At 38.7% G+C, this 21,495-nt stretch overlaps 1 non-coding gene across 1 annotated transcript; it reads right to left on the bottom strand.

Annotated features, from left to right (window-relative positions):
• Nucleotides 1-20,753: 20,753 nt before the first annotated feature.
• Nucleotides 20,754-20,860, bottom strand: LOC141637395 (small nucleolar RNA R71). Its single transcript, XR_012541779.1, has one exon. It is a non-coding gene; the product is annotated as a small nucleolar RNA R71 (small nucleolar RNA).
• Nucleotides 20,861-21,495: the final 635 nt, after the last annotated feature.

Below are 21,495 nucleotides of genomic sequence, written 5' to 3'. Positions count from 1 at the left end.
GTGATCACATTATTGTCGGAGGACACATATTCCACCAATCTCCCACTTGTCCTCGACAAGGGTGCATCACCAATTCTCTTGTTCTATTACTATCTCCCACTCAATGCAAGGTGTCTTTCAGGTCGTACTTGCAAGTGATCATATCGAGAGTGGTTTCCTCGATCTGCAGAATAACTGATTGACCGGATTTATCTACCATAGATATCTTCCGAGCGTGGCCACGCATTTCCAGTTCATTACTCCTCGAGTGGCCCTGAGATATTGTTATAACCCTGACTAGGGGTGGACAATTCCTATCGCAGTCATTCCCTTCGACTAGCCACAGCCATTATAACCCAAAATATGCCCATTTGACCCCATTTACGAAGGTCGTAGTAACACAAATCAAAGTTAATCTGAAACTGTGCCATCTTAGGCGAATAGTCTTTAGTCATAAGAATCGACTCATTAGAATACTATAGTAGCTCTCGCCACCACCAAGCTATATAAATTTGCCAGAACTCTATAAGCGGTCATAAAGCCCGACAAGATGTTCCTAACAGTTTGCCTATGTGATCGACTAGTCATTCTCACATGACTCCATGGCACTTGAACTTGCCATCAATCGCATCACATTCTAGTCATTTCGAGACGTCATCTCATATAAGTAACTATGGGCGAATATAATGCTAATCCGTGTTCACTTTAACGGGGTTCAATTGTCTTTACAACCCGTTTGGATGTAACAAAGTATAAGGTGTTGATAATAACTCAAACGACAAATGTCGACATCACATTCGGGTAGTCAATACCGTATTACAACCTTGTGATGCATATCGTAAGTGTATTAACACTTGTTGATTGTGATAGAAGTTTTGACATACCATTTGTCCATGTGTCCAAACTTCTTTTATCGCATTTTCCTTTACATTCATGTTATCACTCATAGCATGAACCTTTCCAAGTACACATATAGGTTCCCAACCTCGGCTTGGGTTTTTTATCTTGAAAGAACTTCCCTGTCGATTATCACATAACCAATGAGTTTGTGGTGAATGATATAACTTGCACTGATCAAGTACTCCACCCACTCACAATTAAATGTTTTGCAGAGTCTTGCAACAATTGTCAAGATGATTAGCCTAGCACTTCTCACAAGTCCTAGCATATTAGAAAATATTAGTTTTGAGTAACTTCTTACTTCAACTAAGTACTTTTCCAAACTTCTTATTTCTCCTTTTAGCTTGAAAAGCTTAGGATTTTCATAAATCCTTATTCGCGTTTGAACTTTAATATGTGCAACCTCTTGACACATAACAGAGTGTTCTGTCTAACACTGAAATCGCTCATCAGTTCTCCTTGAGAATACATGACGATTCTTCTATGGCTTGCCAATGAATCATCATGCTCTTATGCATATGATTCATTATTGGACATGTGCATGATTATTCTAATGGCGGAAACATTAGTAACTTTTAATCATGTCATCAACCATTCTTAGGTTCAATGAATGACCATGACTACTTATGTGTATATCTTAATACTTATCCAACAGCTCATGATGTGATTGGATTCATCATAGTCCATTTTCATCCAGAATTGAAAACTTAAATACCCTTTTGTGAAAGAAAGTATTAGCTCGTCATTCTCAATGAGTAATGAGTTATAAACTTTTACAAGATGATAGCTCCCACTAAATTCCATGTCTTCTCATGATAATTTCCAACTCCCACTTAATTTCACATGTTTCGCAATTGACTACTCAATCGAAACATTTCAAGAATTGAAATATATATTGTTTTGCTAAGTTATTAAGATAAAACCATATATCTTCCCATCATATCCTTTCAAAATACCTATTTTTAAGAGGTTTCAATCTTAACCTTATGGAAAGAGATTTTAATCTCTAACTCATTCATTTTATAATGATGCGTAGCAATGTCATTATTTAAATGTGAATTATATCTAATATACGTCCTTCTCAAAATACCTTACGTCCTTCTCAAAATACCCTTTTCGGAAGGAGGTTTAACCATTTCATTTTCATAATGAGGTTAGGTAATGACATTAGCGTGGTTAATACTTAACTTAGCTCTTGTGGATAACGGCATATCATTCTTTGCAACTTTTAGTCATAAATCTCATTTATTTTCTAGGATGCAACTTTGATTCATATAGGCTCTTAATTAAATATCAATATTGAAACTATTGGTCAAATGTCGTTCATAAAGTAGTCAAAACTCTTGTTAAGACTTTACTTTAGTCATTCTTATTCCAAAACTTTCTTTTGGTCTCCTCGTGTAGTTATCATGAGAACATATTCTTTTGATTGCTTCACTTGGTCTCTTTTCTCATGTAGATATCATCTATTCGAGACCATAGATCTCATCTATTCGAGTATACTATCTATATAGGTATACAAATCATTCTTTCTTGTGTAGATCTCATTTACACAAGTACACAAATTTTGCTTCGTGTTCTTTGTGTCTTCATTTTCTCCCACTCTATCTTTAGAATGAATACACTAGAGATTCAAAGATAGCTTATGAGACACAAATAATGATTTTGAAGTATAAGGAGGACTATCTTATAGGTTGAATAATTGTTTTAAATTTGATAAGTGTACTTGGTGATTGACATTCCTTTAGGAGAGTTCATCAACTCAATCATCACTTTATAATTGATAATACACAAGCCTTAAGCTTGTGGACATATAATGAATCCCATCATTATTGTTGTCTATTAGATCACTTTAAGTGAATGATCATATGTTTCTATGAGCAAGCGGATAAAGACGAATTTTAGAACAAGGATAAAATATGATAAAACGGGTGACTTGGGTTGCAAACCAAGCCACCATTATCCAAAATACAACCATTATCAAAAATACATTTCCATGTCGAACACGGAAATCAAAAGGTTCTAAAATCCGAAACATAAATTGAACTAAGACAATAAAAAGCCAAGCTTCATGGAAGCTACTCCTAGCTTCTTGATGGTTTCTCAAGCTTGCTTTTCTTTTCCCTTGTCCTTGCTTGGTGGAGGCTCTATTTACAATAGAAGGGGATACATTATCACAACTTTGTATCACAATACCATAGTTGAATTAGAAACATAAAAGAAAGGATTGTCACTTACCTACTAGAGTGATCTTTCCAGCTTTAATGTCACCAAGATATTTGGAAAAATTTATTTTCCAATGTCCAACACCATTACAATAATGGCATTTATCAAGAGGACCCTTCTTGATCTTGGAAGTGCTAGCTTCATAAGTCTTAGCTTTGGTGAAAGTGGGAGCTTGCTTCTTACCCTTCTTCCCATTCTTCTTGAACTTCCCCTTGCTTTTGGTGCTAATGTTAAGCACATCCTTAGGTGGGTTAACATTTAATCCCATGTCTCTTTTGGTTTGCACAAGTAACTTGTGCAACTTTTAAAGAGACACGTCCTTGTCTTGCATGTTAAAATTCACCCGGAATTGAACATACGCTTTGACTTTAGATAAGGAGTGTAGAATCCTATCAACAATGTGTTCTTTGGGGATTTCAACCTTTTGAATCTTCAAGGTCTCGACTAGCTCCATCAATTTGAGCACGTGAGGGCTAACCTTTTGGCCCTCTTTGAAGTCGAGATCAAAGAATTCCGTGGCCTCCTCATATTGGACGATCCGCGGAGTTTGTGAAAACATTGTCACAAGCTTGGAATAGATTTCATTAGCGGTGCCCATCTTAAAGGCTCTCCTTTGGAGATCCGCCTCCATCCCAAAGATCAACACATTTTTCATCGCGTCGGACTCCTTGTGGTAAGCCTCATATGCTTCCCTAGTAGCGGCACTCGACCTAGCATTAGGTTCGGGTGGAGAGGCCTCGGTGAGGTAACGAAACTTGTCGTCACCTTGGGCAGCTAATTTGAGTTGGGCATCCCAATCGGAGAAATTTGACCTATTCTTTTCAAGTTTACAACGATCCATGAAGGATCGGAGCCATGAAGTATTAGTGAGAGGTGTGGCGTTGGTGATTGGAGTGGCCATTGGTTATGAGAAATAAGAGTGGTCTACAAAAACAAAATAGTAGGAATAAAACATATGTCGTTTTCAAAATAATAACACTCGTAAAAATTCAATTTAAACAAGTTTTATGGCATTTATCTAGTGACTTCTACCCAACTTGATAAATGATTCCAAGATCCAAATTCATATCAACTTGGGCACGGTAGGGCCGATTCATCCCTTATCAATATAACTCGGTGGATTAACGCTTTAATCGATTCTACTTCTAGAACTCTTGGTCGATAAAATTAAATTAACATTTATCTTTAGCCCGGAACACATGCGACTACGGTCACGAATACTTACGTTGAGCTCAATCCAAATTTCGAATAAATGAGTCCATGATCCAAATCCACATCAACTTGGGCACGGTAGGGCCGATTCATCCCTTATCAATATGAATTAGGTGGATAGACAATTATCACCCACTTCACCTACGTAACAAAGTTTGTACCCCGGTAGGGCCGAGTGCACTCCCTCGCGAAATATGTTTTCATGGTTTCTACTTTTTGGTAAGGCTAAGTCTCAATTGTTTATTTTTAGCGAGAGGTCATGTCAATTTATTATCTATCACGTTTTAAGTGAACTAAAGCGGTGAACTACGATAATTCTAATTGACACGGTCGATAAACTCGATTAGAATGACAATGCAGGTTTTTGTTATGGCGATTTAGCGATGCATGCAACATATAAATAAAATGCAAAGCAGAAATTAAATCCTAGTATGGCCTTCCTAAAATAGAAAATCTAATTAACTATTACATATTCGGAAACCAACTCCATTGGTCCCTTGAACTTCGGTTTTGGCACGCATCTCGAGGTAACACCGTCTTTATGTATCGCCTTCTTGAGTGGCACCGTCTTCAAGGAACTCCGGACTAAATTCTGAAAATTTACAGGTCATCTAAAACTAATACATGTGATAACATATCAAAAAACCACTGTAAAATTCGAAGTTTAGCTAATTTTAGTCCGAAAATGACATTTTAATCATAAAATCACATTTTTAATGCCATTATTATATAAAATGAACAATAAAAATCCATAAATTAACCAAAATATCCTAAATACATTTTAGGATCAGAAACTTTAACATGCATAATTTATTTCGTGATATATCATAATAACACAAATTTACAAGTTTTATATGTTAATCGTATAACTCGGAAAAACTATAACCGATTTGCATGCCAACAACCTAAGGCGCTCTGATACCGCTTGTTAGAAATCTATATCTCATTACTTGACATATTCATATATGTGATGATTTAATTAAGTCATAAAATTAAATGTTGATCTTATGCATGCAAACAATAATAATAATAAGGAAGAAATCATCATCTTACATTGAAGATTTCGGATAATTTGGGCACAAGTGAGTTCTCCTACTCACTTGTTCTTGAGCTTCCTAAAATGGATGAACAAGGATTCAAGTAGAGAATCCCTCCCAAGGAATAATACCCAAGGTAACAACTTAATAAAATTAATATTATTATTACTAGAACAATATTAATTTGGAATAAAATTGACCAAAATATTATTTTTGTTCTCTTAATTTTCGGCTAAGAGAAGGGAAAAAAGGAAAAATTTTTATCTCTCTAAAACTCTTATTTTAGATGGATGTTTGAATGAATGATACACTAATCTTTTTAGTAGTGTATATGGTAAAAATAATAGAGAAAAACCCATGGCATTTCTCTATGAAAAACCGGGTAGAAGGGGGAGGTGGTGATGCCCAATGCATGATTAAAGTGCTCTTCACAATAACCACTAGGTATGCATGGCTAGGTTTAGGTAAATGATTATTCTTACCACTCACTTAATCAACATAATATTTTCCTAATATCATCCCTAATTTCGGTCCATATTACGATAAAATGGATTCCATTTTATCTTTGTCAATTTGTCAATTTGTCACATGTCATGTAAAATTGTTATGTATTTTTAACATATTAAAAATCAACGCATAATAAAAATACGTCATATACAAAATTGACTTAGTAATTCATAATTACTTGTACCAAAATATTTTACCAATTATAAATCACAACATCTTGTATTTATAATAAATTCTTCATTCAAATGCAATTGTTCCTTAAACAATAATTTCATCTAAGTAATAAAACAATTCGATCACTTAGACCGTATCTTAATTAATCAAATTATAATGAGATACGTAAATATTACTTCCAAAATCGTCCGTCAATTTTAAGTAATTTAATCAACTCGTATCGTCATACGATCAATTAAATAATTAATTAAGAGTGTTACCCTTTAGGTATGACCTAAGGGGATCAACTGATCACCGCCGTCGCACGACAGTAATGTCAAACTCTAGTCAGCCAATCATTACCGATATGTGTGGACCAGTTGACAGTAAAATATTACTTCCCAATTGTATTCTTTAAAATGAGACTTAAACATGGGATGATGATGATCGACAGTTGTGATCACATTATTGTCGGAGGACACATATTCCAACAATCTCCCACTTGTCCTCGACAAGTGTGCATCACCAATTCTCTTGTCCTATTACTATCTCCCACTCAATGAAAGGTGTCTTTCAGGTCGTACTTGCAAGTGATCATATCGAGAGTGGTTTCCTCGATCTGGAGAATAACTGATTGACCGGATTTATCTACCATAGATATCTTCCGAGCGTGGCCACGCATTTCCAGTTCATTACTCCTCGAGTGGCCCTGAGATATTGTTATAACCCTGACTAGGGGTGGACAATTCCTATCGCACTCATTCCCTTCGACTAGCCACAGCCATTATAACCCAAAATATGCCCATTTGACCCCATTTACGAAGGTCGTAGTAACACAAATCAAAGTTAATCTGAAACTGTGCCATCTTAGGCGAATAGTCTTTAGTCAAAAGAATCGACTCATTAGAATACTATAGTAGCTCTCGCCACCACCAGGCTATATAAATTTGCCAGAACTCTATAAGCGGTCATAAGGCCCGACAAGGTGTTCCTAACAGTTTGCCTATGTGATCGACTAGTCATTCTCACATGACTCCATGGCACTTGAACTTGCCATCAATAGCATCACATTCTAGTCACTTCGAGACGTCACCTCATATAAGTAACTATGGGCGAATACAATGCTAATCCGTGTTCACTTTAACGGGGTTCAATTGTCTTTACAACCCGTTTGGATGTAACAAAGTATAAGGTGTTGATAATAACTCAAACGACAAATGTCGACATCACATTCGGGTAGTCAATACCGTATTACAACCTTGTGATGCATATCGTAAGTGTATTAACACTTGTTGATTGTGATAGAAGTTTTGACATACCATTTGTCCATGTGTCCAAACTTCTTTTATCGCATTTTCATTTACATTCATGTTATCACTCATAGCATGAACCTTTCCAAGTACACATATAGGTTCCCAACCTCGGTTTGGGTTCTTTATCTTGAAAGAACTTCCCTGTCGATTATCACATAACCAATGAGTTTGTGGTGAATGATATAACTTGCACTGATCAAGTACTCCACCCACTCACAATGCACTAGGTAAATGTTTTGTAGAGTCTTGCAACAATTGTCAAGATGATTAGCCTAGCACTTCTCAAAAGTCCTAGCATATTAGAAAATATTAGTTTTGAGTAACTTCTTACTTCAACTAAGTACTTTTCCAAACTTCTTATTTCTCCTTTTAGCTTGAAAAGCTTAGGATTTTCATAAATCCTTATTCGTGTTCGAACTTTAATATGTGCAACCTCTTGACACATAACAGAGTGTTCTGTCTAACACTGAAATCGCTCATCAGTTCTCCTTGAGAATACATGACGATTCTTCTATGGCTTGCCAATGAATCATCATGCTCTTATGCATATGATTCATTATTGGACATGTGCATGATTATTCTAATGGCGGAAACATTAGTAACTTTTAATCATGTCATCAACCATTCTTAGGTTCAATGAATGACCATGACTGCTTATGTGTATATCTTAATACTTATCCAACAGCTCATGATGTGATTGGATTCATCATAGTCCATTTTAATCCAGAATTGAAAACTTAAATACCCTTTTGTGAAAGAAAGTATTAGCTCGTCATTCTCAATGAGTAATGAGTTATAAACTTTTACAAGATGATAGCTCCCACTAAATTCCATGTCTTCTCATGATAATTTCCAACTCCCACTTAATTTCACATGTTTCGCAATTGACTACTTAATCGAAACATTTCAAGAATTGAAATATATATTGTTTTGCAAAGTTATTAAGATAAAACCATATATCTTCCCATCATATCCTTTCCAAATACCTATTTTGAAGAGGTTTCAATCTTAACCTTATGGAAAGAGATTTTAATCTCTAACTCATTCATTTTATAATGATGCGTAGCAATGACATTATTTAAATGTGAATTATATCTAATATACGTCCTTCTCAAAATACCTTACATCCTTCTCAAAATACCCTTTTCGGAAGGAGGTTTAACCATTTCATTTTCATAATGAGGTTAGGTAATGACATTAGCGTGGTTAATACTTAACTTAGCTCTTGTGGATATCGGCATATCATTCTTTGCAACTTTTAGTCATAAATCTCATTTATTTTCTAGGATGCAACTTTGATTCATATAGGCTCTTAAGTAAATATCAATATTGAAACTATTGGTCAAATGTCGTTCATAAACTAGTCAAAACTCTTGTTAAGACTTTACTTTAGTCATTCTTATTCCAAAACTTTCTTTTGGTCTCCTCGTGTAGTTATCATGAGAACATATTCTTTTGATTGCTTCACTTGGTCTCTTTTCTCATGTAGATATCATCTATTCGAGACCATAGATCTCATCTATTCGAGTATACTATCTATATAGGTATACAAATCATTCTTTCTTGCGTAGATCTCATTTACACAAGTACACAAATTTTGCTTGGTGTTCTTTGTGTCTTCATTTTCTCCCACTCTATCTTTAGAATGAATACACTAGAGATTCAAAGATAGCTTATGAGACACAAATAATGATTTTGAAGTATAAGGAGGACTATCTCATAGGTTGAATAATTGTTTTAAATTTGATAAGTGTAATTGGTGATTGACATTCCTTTAGGAGAGTTCATCAACTCAATCATCACTTTATAATTGATAATACACATGCCATAAGCTTGTCGACATATAATGAATCCCATCATTATAGTTGTCTATTAGATCACTTTAAGTGAATGATCATATGTTTCTATGAGCAAGCGGATAAAGACGAATTTTAGAACAAGGATAAAATATGATAAAACGGGTGACTTGGGTTGCAAACCAAGCCACCATTATCCAAAATACAACCATTATCCAAAATACATTTCCATGTCGAACACGGAAATCAAAAGGTTCTAAAATCCGAAACATAAATTGAACTAAGACAATAAAAAGCCAAGCTTCATGGAAGCTACTCCTAGCTTCTTGATGGTTTCTCAAGCTTGCTTTTCTTTTCCCTTGTCCTTGCTTGGTGGAGGCTCTATTTATAATAGAAGGGGATACATTATCACAACTTTGTATCACAATACCATAGTTGAATTAGAAACATAAAAGAAAGGATTGTCATTTACCTACTAGAGTGATCTTTCCAACTTTAATGTCACCAAGATATTTGGAAAAATTTATTTTCCAATGTCCAACACCATTACAATAATGGCATTTATCAAGAGGACCCTTCTTGATCTTGGAAGTGCTAGCTTCATAAGTCTTAGCTTTGGTGAAAGTGGGAGCTTGCTTCTTACCCTTTTTCCCATTCTTCTTGAACTTCCCCTTGCTTTTGGTGCTAATGTTAAGCACATCCTTAGGTGGGTTAACATTTAATCCCATGTCTCTTTTGGTTTGCACAAGTAACTTGTGCAACTTTTCAAGAGACACGTCCTTGTCTTGCATGTTAAAATTCACCCGGAATTGAACATACGCTTTGACTTTAGATAAGGAGTGTAGAATCCTATCAACAATGTGTTCTTTGGGGATTTCAACCTTTTGAATCTTCAAGGTCTCGACTAGCTCCATCAATTTGAGCACGTGAGGGCTAACCTTTTGGCCCTCTTTGAAGTCGAGATCAGAGAATGTCGTAGCCGCCTCATATTGGACGATCCGCGGAGTTTGTGAAAACATTGTCACAAGCTTGGAATAGATTTCATTAGCGGTGCCCATCTTAAAGGCTCTCCTTTGGAGATCCGCCTCCATCCCAAAGATCAACACATTTTTCATCGCGGCAGACTCCTTGTGGTAAGCCTCATATGCTTCCCTAGTAGCGGCACTCGACCTAGCATTAGGTTCGGGTGGAGAGGCCTCGGTGAGGTAACGAAGCTTGTCGTCACCTTGGGCAGCTAATTTGAGTTGGGCATCCCAATCGGAGAAATTTGACCTATTCTTTTCAAGTTTACAACGATCCATGAAGGATCGGAGCCATGAAGTATTAGTGAGAGGTGTGGCGTTGGTGATTGGAGTGGCCATTGGTTATGAGAAATAAGAGTGGTCTACAAAAACAAAATAGTAGGAATAAAACATATGTCGTTTTCAAAATAATAACACTCGTAAAAATTCAATTTAAACAAGTTTTATGGCATTTATCTAGTGACTTCTACCCAACTTGATAAATGATTCCAAGATCCAAATTCATATGAACTTGGGCACGGTAGGGCCGATTCATCCCTTATCAATATAACTCGGTGGATTAACAGTTTAATCGATTCTACTTCTAGATCTCTTGGTCGATAAAATTAAATTAACATTTATCTTTAGCCCGGAACACATGCGACTACGGTCACGAATACTTCCGTTGAGCTCAATCCAAATTTCGAATAAATGAGTCCATGATCCAAATCCACATCAACTTGGGCACGGTAGGGCCGATTCATCCCTTATCAATATGAATTAGGTGGATAGACAATTATCACCCACTTCCCCTACGTAACAAAGTTTGTACCCCGGTAGGGCCGAGTGCACTCCCTCGCGAAATATGTTTTCATGGTTTCTACTTTTTGGTAAGGCTAAGTCTCAATTGTTTATTTTTAGCGAGAGGTCATGTCAATTTATTATCTATCACATTTTAAGTGAACTAAAGCGGTGAACTACGATAATTCTAATTGACACGGTCGATAAACTCGATTAGAATGACAATGCAGGTTTTTGTTATGGCGATTTAGCGATGCATGCAACATATAAATAAAATGGAAAGCAGAAATTAAATCCTAGTATGGCCTTCCTAAAATAGAAAATCTAATTAACTATTACATATTCGGAAACCAACTCCATTGGTCCCTTGAACTTCGGTTTTGTCACGCATCTTGAGGTATCACCGTCTTTATGTATCGCCTTCTTGAGTGGCACCGTCTTTAAGGAACTCCGGAATAAATTCTGAAAATTTACAGGTCATCTAAAAATAATACATGTGATAACATATCAAAAAACCACTGTAAAATTCGAAGTTTAGCTAATTTTAGTCCGAAAATGACATTTTAATCATAAAATCACATTTTTAATGCCATTATTATAAAAAATGAACAATAAAAATCCATAAATTAACCAAAATATCCTAAATACATTTTAGGATCAGAAACTTTAACATGCATAATTTATTTCGTGATATATCATAATAACACAAATTTACAAGTTTTATATGTTAATCGTATAACTCGGAAAAACTATAACCGATTTGCATGCCAACAACCTAAGGCGCTCTGATACCGCTTGTTAGAAATCTATATCTCATTACTTGACATATTCATATATGTGATGATTTAATTAAGTCATAAAATTAAATGTTGATCATATGCATGCAAACAATAATAATAATAAGGAAGAAATCATCATCTTACATTGAAGATTTCGGATAATTTGGGCACAAGTGAGTTCTCCTACTCACTTGTTCTTGAGCTTCCTAAAATGGATGAACAAGGATTCAAGTAGAGAATCCTCCCAAGGAATAATACCCAAGGTAACAACTTAATAAAATTAATATTATCATTACTAGAACAATATTAATTTGGAATAAAATTGACCAAAATATTATTTTTGTTCTCTTAATTTTCGGCTAAGAGAAGGGAGAAAAGGAAGAATTTTTATCTCTCTAAAACTCTTATTTTAGATGGATGTTTGAATGAATGATACACTAATCTTTTTAGTAGTGTATATGGTAAAAATAATAGAGAAAAACCCATGGCATTTCTCTATGAAAAACCGGGTAGAAGGGGGAGGTGTTGATGCCCAATGCATGATCAAAGTGCTCTTCACAATAACCACTAGGTATGCATGGCTAGGTTTAGGTAAATGATTATTCTTACCACTCACTTAATCAACATAATATTTTCCTAATATCACCCCTAATTTTGGTCCATATTACGATAAAATGGATTCCATTTTATCTTTGTCAATTTGTCACATGTCACATGTCATGTAAAATTGTTATGTATTTTTAACATATTAAAAATCAACGCATAATAAAAATACGTCATATACAAAATTGACTTAGTAATTCATAATTACTTGTACCAAAATATTTTACCAATTATAAATCACAACATCTTGTATTTATAATAAATTATTCATTCAAATGCAATTGTTCCTTAAACAATAATTTCATCTAAGTAATAAAACAATTCGATTACTTAGACCGTATCTTAATTAATCAAATTATAATGAGATACGTAAATATTACTTCCAAAATCGTCCGTCAATTTTAAGTAATTTAATCAACTCGTATCGTCATACGATCAATTAAATAATCAATTAAGAGTGTTACCCTTTAGGTATGACCTAAGGGGATCAACTGATCACCGCCGTCGCACGACAGTAATGTCAAACTCTAGTCAGCCAATCATTACCGATATGTGTGGACCAGTTGACAGTAAAATATTACTTCCCAATTGTATTCTTTAAAATGAGACTTAAACATGTGATCATTATGATCGACAGTTGTGATCGCATTATTGCCGGAGGACACATATTCCAACAGTTTGTGCTTCATTGTTTCATCATCCGAAACACAAAAACATCTCTATAAAGCCTGTTCTTCTTCTCCCACAAAAAAATATTCATGGATGCCTTTGAGAATGCGTTACGACAATGGTGCCCGGATTTGTCGCCTCCCGAAAAGTATCAACTCATTTGCATGGGAGTTAGTCAATTGTTGGTGCTCCGTCAAGTCAAGGTGCAATCCTCATTCCTCGAAGCATGTTCTCGGTTTTGGGATTCGAAACACCATGTTTTCGTTTTCCCGAAAGGTAAGATTTTCCCACTAGCCGAAGAAGTTGCAACCATGGGTGGGTGGCCGGGTTGTGTTCCGGTGCTTCCTCCGACTCGGTTGTGTTTAAAGGAGAAATTCCGTTCAATGTTAGGCTTCTCGACAAGTCAAGTTAACTTCCTTCTTGCTCCACATGGTGTGTATATGTGGCTCTTATCGACATCTTTTCAAACCGATTGGATGCCAATGTTTCGGAGGTGGCTAGGAGAAGGGTTCTTGCCTTTTGCCTTGTCCATGTATACCTTTTCGTTGATGCTTTAAAGAAGGAGGGGCCGAAATGCTATGGTAGCATGACCCTTCTACATGTGGTTGAGCAAATGGAGCATGGTAGGGATCCATGATGGTTGGTGCTTGGCGAGATCATCCAAGCTTTGGACAAGGAAGGATCTTGTGTAGAAGTTCCCTCATTTGGATCCCTAAGGATCCTCCAAGTGTGGCTATTGGAGAGGCTAAGGTTTGTAGAGCCTCCGGTTGATTCTTTTGCTTATTCTATCCGTCACCTTACCATGAGGACGAAGTTGTACTCGGATAGCTTTGCTTCCACCGAGGCCAATTGGGCCGTAAGATTGGCGGAGGAGGGTGGCCCTCATATCCCTTGGGTGGTGCCATGGTGGCACTTGAGGTCCTTCACGGAGTTGCCCGCTTCGGGTGCTAGTCCTCGTTCTTTGATGGCGGTGGGTTTGAAGGTTGCTTCCTTCGTTTATCCCGAAAGGCTCATGAGGAAAATGGGGCGTCAATAAAAGGTGCCCGCTCAAGATACCCTTGTCCAAGAGAATGTTTTCCGGAACTCCGAGCTTGTGGAGGTCTTCGAAAGATGGTGGGCCAATCTGTCGCTTTGGGAGGTACCAGACCCCGTTGCCACGACATGGGTGACTCCCGTTTATGTCAAGTGGTCAAGAGCTTCGTCCTTGGAAGAGAGGTCCAAATTTCGTAAGGACGAGGTTGTTGATTTGAAGTATCGAGAGGTTTGCAAGGACAATCGTGCCTTTTTGAGGATTATGTTGATGGAGCTAGCCCCGATGTGATGAGACCACCAAAATGGAGAAGCGTGGGTCCCAAAAATGTGGTGGGCTGTGCATGGGCTCGTTTCGGGCCGAACATGGGGTCTTGCACTAGACCGGAGGCCGTTGCCGTTGTAGAACCGTTGAGGATCCGTTCTGAAGAGGAAATTTGTGTTAGGCGGGCCAACAAGAAGAACAAGGGGAAGATGTACCCTGAGGGAAAAGGAAAGGGTAGAATGGAAGAGTGAAGACCTCCATTACCCACTTTATTATTATGTTGTATTATTGTTGTGAGTTTTTATTATGTTGTACTAGCTATGTTTTGTGTGTTTCGTGCTAGTTTTATTATGTTAGGTGTTTTAGTCAACACCTTAGCTTCGATAAGTTGCAGACTCGTCGAGCTTTATTTGTTGTTGGAATTGTAATCCCTCCCATTATTAATTAAACAAGAGGATTACTCGTGTCGAAAATTGTGAACGCTTGTTTCTTCCATCTATTTTGTAAAGGCAATTCGATTGGAATCGTCCTAAACATTTGCACTTGGGAAAGTGGGATTTTTGTGGGAAGGGAGAAAGGCTTCTTTTGTATTTTTATGGGAAAGGGAATGGTTTTCCCTTTCTTTTGTTTGATGGGGATGTTTTTTTTGCTTATGGGAATGGTTGTATCCTTCTTGCGTAAGAAAGGACTGCCTACGTATCCATCTGAAGAGGTGAAATCAAACCATGATCATAGTTCGAAATGTTTTGTGAATTTGATTGGGTTTTGTGATTGTATCCCTCATGTATAAGCGGGATTGCCTACGTATCCACCTGAAGAGGTGAAATCAAACGATGCTCGTAGTTCAGGGGTTTTTGTGAATTTATTTTAGTGCAAATGGACGTTGCCTTTGACAGATCAAAGGACATTCGAAACGGGCAAAGTGCCGTAACTTAGACTCGATAAAACATGCAATTTCAAATCAGAACGCGTTGAGAAACTTGACTTGAAAAGGGTTGAGGTGGTTGCTAGTTGTAAAACTACGGTTAAGTTGTTGGTTGCTATGGTTCAAGGGTAGTATTTCTTGAGTTGGTTGGGTTTGTAAAATCCTCCCCGTCTAGGTCACTCAGTCTCACTGCGCCCCCCGAAAGTGTTTTCTTGACCAGGTATGGCCCGTCCTAGTTGGGCTTGAATTTTCCCCTCGGATCGACGGGTAGCGGTGCTCGGACCGACTTGAAGACCAAGTCGCCTCCCTTGATGTTCCTGGGTTTAACCTTCTTGTTGAATGCCCGTTGTATACGTCATTGGTATAGCTGGATGTTGTGCAAGGCGTTGAGTCGCCGCTCGTCTAGAAGAGTGAGTTGTTCGTACCTTCGACGGGTCCATTCCGCCTCAGGGACTTGACTTTCCAGTAAGATGCGTAGAGAAGGGATCTCTAACTCTACCGTTTGAGCCGCCTCCATAGCGTATGCTAGGTATAAGGGTGTGGCGCCTGTCGGTGTTCGGATGGAGGTTTGGTATCCCCAGAGCACGAATGGGAGTTTGCTCGGCCAATCGCGGTAGTTGTCTTGCATTTTCTTGATAATGGTGACAAGAGTTTTGTTAGCTGCCTCCATCGCTCCATTGGTTTGGGGACGGTAGGGGGATGATAGATGTCGTTTGATCTTGTATTTGTTCAGCAAGGCCTGAGTTTCCGCCCGGAAGTGAGAGCCTTGATTCCTGATGATTTCATGGGGTACCCCATATCTGCAAATGATGTTGTTTTGGATGAACTTGGCCACTTGTTTGGCGGTCAAGACTGCATATGACTGCGCTTCTACCCATTTGGTGAAATAGTCGATGGCGACGAGGACCAAACAATGCCCCTTGGTGCCTAGCAGGTTAACTTTCCCGATGATGTCGATGCCCCAAGTCGAGAAAGGCCAGGGTGATGTCATGGTGTATAAAAGGGATGGCGGTATGTGCCGTATATTGGCGAAGATTTGGCAATTGTGGCAATGTTTGACGTAGTTACGACAATCGGCTTCCATGGTGGTCCAATAGTAACCTAGCTGCGTGATTTTTTGAGTAAGCATCATTGAGCTCAAGTGAGGGCCACATTCTCCGTCGTGGACCTCTCCATGAATTTTTTGGCTTTGTGATGGTCAATGCAAAGGAGGAGAATCCCTTGGGGTGTTCTTTTATATAGTTGATTTTGGTTCATCACGAATTATGATGCAAGTAAACGGACGGCTCTTTGTCTTCTTGGGTCAGAGTTAGGAGGGAATTCATTTTTGGTTTTGTAGTTGAGGATGGGTTGGTACCAAGGTTCGACATGGCTTTCCTCGTCGTTGTTGATGGCACAAATGTGAGCTGGCTCGCTCCTTCTCTCGATGTATAGGGGCATCGATGTCATGTCGTCAGCTATGTTGACGAGCGCGGCAAGTTTTGCCAGGACATCAGCAAATTGATTTTCCTCTCGCGGCAAATGGAAGTAGTCGACTTGGTCGAAGAACTCGGCCACCTGATTGATCTTTGCTCGGTAGGGAGCTACAGTGTCACTTCGGATTTTCCATGATCCGGACACCTGATTGATGATGAGCGAGGAATCGCCGTGGACCCTCAGTCTCTTGATGCTAAGTGTGATGGCTGCTTGTATGCCGATGAGGCATGCTTCATATTAAGCGGCATTGTTGGTGACGGCTTAGTCTAGTTTGACTGAGATCGAAACATGTTCTCCCTCTGGTGATATTAAGAGGATTCCTACCCCATAGCCTCTCAGATTAGATGCACCGTCGAAGTATAGGTCTCATGCGTCGGAGTCGGCACAAAGGATGTCTTCGTCAGTAAGTGACCATGTGTCGGTCATTGGATCCTCGTCGACGGGATTCTCTACTAGGAAATCGGCGACTGCCCTTCCCTTGATAACCTTGAGGGGTACAAACTTGAGATCAAACTCGGATAGCATGAGTTTCCACCTAGACAGCCTTCCGTTTAGTACGGGTTTCTCGAAGATGTATTTGATTGGGTCCATCTTGGAGTAGATGTGGACCGTGTAGTTGAGCATGTAATGCCGCAGCTTCTTTGTTGACCATACTAGGGCAAGGCGTGTCCTTTCCAGTTGGGTGTACCTTATCTCGCACTCAATGAACTTTTTGCTGATGTAGTAGATGGCTCTTTCTTCGTCGTCGACTGTTTGTGCTAGCATTGCTCCCATGGGTGAGTCGGTAACAGTCAGGTATAGGGATAAAGGAATCCCCGGTTGAGGTGGCATGAGGACAGGAGGCTTGGATAAGATTTCCTTTATCCTATCGAAGGCTTTTTAACAGTCGTCGTCCCGATCGGTGTGATCGGAGGCGCGGAGCTTCTTGAATATTGGTTCACAAATCATGGTGAGCTTAGCAATAAAGCGGCTGATGTATTGGACCTGACCGAGAAATCCTCGAATCTTCTTCTCGTTCTTAGGCCGTGGCATTTGTTGGAGGGCTTTGATTTTGGTTGGATCAATCTCAATGCCTCTTTTGCTGACGACATGTCCCAAGAGTTTTTCAGAGGGCACCGATGTGGCCGTCCCGTTCTCTTGACTTGACGATCATGTCATCGACATATAGCTCAACATCCTTGTGCATCATATTATGTAGGAGAGTGGTAGCGGTTCTTTGATAGGTTGCTCCGGCGTTGTTGAGGCCGAAAGGCATGACCGTGTAACAATATGTACCCCACTGCGTAGTGAATGCAGTCTTGTTCATGTCTTCCTCAGCCATTTTAATCTGGTTGTACCCAGCATACCCGTCCATGAATGATAGGAGGGCGTTCTCGGCAGTATTGTCCACCAGAATGTCAACATGTGGCAAAGGGAAGTCGTCCTTTGGACTCGCCTTGTTCGAGATCCACCCTCGTCGATGCAAACCCGAATTCATCCGTCTTTCTTGATACGAGCACAATGTTGGCCACCCAGTCAGAGTATTCAGACACTTTGATGAAACCAGCCTTGAACTGTTTGTCTACTTCTTCCTTGATTTTCAGGGCCCATTCAGGACGCATTTGACGCAGCTTTTGCTTCACAGGTTTAGCTTCGGGCTTAATGGGTATCCGATGCTCTGCAATTTCTCTGTCAATCCCAGGCATATTGATGTGACCATAATTAGCGCATATTTAGCCCCCGAATTAGCCTTGTTCCCATGCTTTTTAGTGCATATTTGGTTCATTTCTTAGCTTTTGCATATTTGGGTCATTTCTTCGGTACAGGCACAAGGAGTAAGAATCTTGCATTTTCATGGCAAAACGAGACTAAATTGATCGAATTCAATGACCAAGCATGGAGGAGAGACAAGATTAGAAGGCCTTTGTACATATTATAGTAGAAGAGCAATGTTGAGAAAGGATCCTTGAGTCCCCAAGGAAATCCACAAGGAATTTATGAAGAAAAGGGAAGAAAAGAAGGCAGTTGCACAATCCGAGCGGCTTTGCTCTAATCCGCTCGGATTCCACCTCCACATTCCGCCCGGATTCCCTTGAATCGCTCGAATTCCAACGCCAGAATCCGCCCGTCCCGACCTTATTCCGCCCGGATTCGGCTCCAGCACGAATTGTCTTCTCCAAGCTACGAAGAAAGAAGCCCTTCTCTCGAAAAATACCGGCTCCTCCTTGCTCAATCTAAAAAGTGTAATTACTAGTTTAGCCCTTAGTTAACCCTAATGCATCCTCCCTAATTTCCACTATAAATACCCCATTAGTCTAATTAGAGGAGCATGTTCTTCTTATCAATAATTAGTGTAGTTAATATCAATCAAATCTCTCTTTAATATTGTAATCAAGTATTAATCAAGTTTTAATCCAAGTTTTAGTTCTTTAATCTCTCGTTTGTTCATCCTTTATTTTGGGTAATTGAAGATTATTTGGGTTATTGTTGGGAGATTGACAACCTCTCAATCAAGCATTCAAGTACTTCTTTTATCTTTGCTTTATTATTGGAATCATTAGTAGGTATAATCTCTTAATCCCTTTTTAATTATTGCTAATTACTTTCATTTATTCATCATGTTTCATATTGTTGGTATGATTGACAACCTTGCTAGCATGATCAACATGATAATGAGTGAGTAGTCTCTTAGCTAGGGTTAATGGGTGATTAGGGGAAACCAATATGGGGAATGATTCATGCTTAATTTAATATGCTTTCATGTTTTATTTGCTTGCTTGTTTTGATCTCAACTCATGCACATGTTATATTTGATGAAATGCTAAGCCTATGAATCCTTGCATTTACTATCATCTTCTATCTTTTCAATGAGACTTGTAAGACATAACCCAACTCGAGTCTCATTAGACCATGCATGTTGTTGAGTAGGGAAGATTAAGTCGACTTGTAGGTGTTGTACAATCTAATCGATTCGGCTCCGGGATCCAAACTTTCCTAGGATTGTAAGATATAACCAACTCAATCCATCACAACAATAATTGCTTGCTTATAATTTGAGAACATGTTTGTATGATCAATTCCCATGATTCCCCTATGATCCCATGACACCCTAGTGCCTTTAATCAATTGTTTACACCCCTTTAATTCATCTTGCTTGTTTATTTTCATTGCTATTTTAGTTTAGTGACCTTCTACATCAACCCAATTTGTGGCACCCCTTAGACACCACTAGTTGCAATAGAAATCTCATTTCAATACCCGTCCCTTGGGATCCGACCTTTACTTGCCTCTTTACTAATTGTAGAGTTGTTTGTGAAGCTATAAATTGTGTTTTGATTCGACCGTGACCCAACGACCACATCTTAATTTGTGAACACGAAACGGACTCGCATAAAAAATGGCGCCGTTGCCGGGGACGGTGTTTAATTGATTTAGATTTCTTTTTATTGTTATTAGTTGTGTCTTTCTTCGCCCTGGGGAAGTAAAACTCCTCAAGCTTTGTTCTAATTGTTTTCGAGTTGTTTGATATTTTGCATGTCTAAAAGGTTACAAGGTGATTTGTTAACTTTTGACCGTGAAATCGAAAGAACCTTGACGAACAATAGGAGACTTGTTAGGAGGAATTTAAGAGGTATTAGTGAAGTTGTTCAACCCACTAGTGAGTTTGTCAATCCTTTCGCAATAGAAGGAGAAGAGAACCCATTACACAATACCCCACAAAATCCACCTACAATGCCTAAATTCTCGTCACACTCCGTACCCGCCGAGGAGAATCTACCAAATGGTACTCCTACACTGCAACATCTAACCGGAAATTTTATTGCCAAGTCCGCCTTCATCCAATTAGTTGAGAGGAGCCAATTTGGGGGGATGCCTAGTGAGGACCCTCATTCTCATATGGAAACCTTTTGCGACTATTGTGATGCAATCTCTCAAACGGGCGTGACTCAAGACCAAATTAGATGGGTCTTATTTCCTTTTTCCTTAATCGGCACCGCGAAGCAATGGTTGAAGGGCCTTGATAAGGCCACCATCGGAATAGATTCTTGGAAGAAGTGGCTCTAGTTTTCTACAAAAAATTCTACCCACCGGAAAAGACTAACATGCTAAGAGCTCAAATTACGGGTTTTAAGCAAAGGGATGAAGAGTCTTTGTATGAAACTTGGGAGCGGTTTAATGGAATTTGTCGCTCATGTCCTCACCATGGACTTAGCGAATGGTTTTTGGTACAACAATTTTGGAATGGTTTATATGAAGATTCTAGGAACATTCTCAATATGGGATCGAATGGAATGTTCACCGAAGTTGATGACAATCAAACATGGAACAAGATTGAGGAAATGGCGGTCCATAACTCACAATATAGTAGACCTCGCAAGGCTACTAGAGGAGGAAAGCATGAAGTGGACTCCGTTACTCAATTGGGTGCTCAACTTAGTGCTCACATTGACACAATCAACTTGAAGTTTGAACAAGCTATGGCTAGACTTGAGGAAAACTCAAAATCATCAAAGCATCATGTTAATGCCATGACGGCATCCTCATCAATCCCAAGTGGGATATGTGAGAATTGTGGAACTTTGGGACATGACCAAGGTTAATGTAGGGGAACAAATGAACAAGTGAATGCTTTCCAAGCATACAAGAGTGGTACCCCTTATTCCAACTTTTACAATGAAAACACCAAATTCCATCCAAATCTCTCATACAAAAGCCAAAATGTTCAAAACCCTCAAACAACATACACTCCACCACCCATGAGAAACCAAAATCAAAGACCCTTTTACAATCAAAACCAAGGTTACCAAAATCAAAATCCATACAATCACCAAAATGACCAAGGCT

Source organism: Silene latifolia, unplaced genomic scaffold (genome assembly GCF_048544455.1).
Source record: "Silene latifolia isolate original U9 population unplaced genomic scaffold, ASM4854445v1 chrun_scaffold_16, whole genome shotgun sequence".
In the NCBI taxonomy this organism is placed as follows: domain Eukaryota; kingdom Viridiplantae; phylum Streptophyta; class Magnoliopsida; order Caryophyllales; family Caryophyllaceae; genus Silene; species Silene latifolia.
This window is presented reverse-complemented; position numbering and strand designations above follow the sequence as displayed.